Here is a 928-nt window from a genome sequence, read left to right on the forward strand (position 1 = left end):
CATGTTTATATTACATTCCTGTTTCAGTTTTTAAATCCGGATTACTTTGCCAGCAGTTCATCATCAGGGTCAGCTCATTTAATGAAAGTAGCATATGCAGAAACTGGTGAAGCTCACATTGAAGTTTGCACTACATGGAAAGATATTCACTATTTCGAAAATGGTGAATCGAGTCCTTGTACTGCCTTGGCCTTTCACGAAAATGATTTAGTTACCGTTGGAGAAGATGGACGAATCAATTTTTTTACAGCCCAGTCCAAAGACGTAGCACGGAGTATAGGTAATATTGATATTTTAATTACAGCTACCTTTAGCTACATTCGATGAATTGGTACATTGCTTAATTTTAAGAAAACATTATTTTCCGAAAAATTACTTATATAAAGTACGGTTTAAATGGGGGTCTAGACAGCGAAATTAACTATATTTACATTTCAGAAATATGTTGATTCGGATAAATAAGATAATTACATTTTTACTATTATTTCAATAAATCATGTAGTTTTTGTTAGAGTTTGTAGCCATTCATCGACAAGCGGAGAGATAGGAGATACATACATAAAGAAGTTCACTTATTTTTTTACCTAAATGTGGTTTGGATTATTTTCTCTTTCTTAATAGTTAATAATGAAATTATCATGAAATTTAAATTGGGTCTTTGGGTTCAATAATGATAAATACCTTTTATAAAGTTTACGGTTATTTATGTGAAATCCAATTAAGTTCTGTACTTTTAAATATATATATATAAATAATCTTTATTTCCTACAGAAAAAGGCTATCGACCCAATCGGTCTTTCTGCCTTTAAATATAATTTTCTCACATTTACTTTTTCGTTTAGATTTGTTGTTAAACCACACATGCCTTCTATAATTTCTGGCAGGCAAAAAATCGGTTAATGTTTGTTGAGTCGGTGGATTTGTTGTG

The 928-nt window shown here is 30.9% G+C and overlaps 1 pseudogene; it reads left to right on the forward strand.

Moving 5' to 3' along the window:
• LOC125502479 overlaps positions 1 to 928 on the forward strand; it is a 4,432-nt pseudogene that overhangs the window by 2,145 nt on the left and 1,359 nt on the right.

Source organism: Dendroctonus ponderosae, unplaced genomic scaffold, assembly GCF_020466585.1.
Source record: "Dendroctonus ponderosae isolate FM_Combo_2020 unplaced genomic scaffold, Dpon_F_20191213v2 Dpon_F_20191213_1, whole genome shotgun sequence".
Classification (NCBI taxonomy): domain Eukaryota; kingdom Metazoa; phylum Arthropoda; class Insecta; order Coleoptera; family Curculionidae; genus Dendroctonus; species Dendroctonus ponderosae.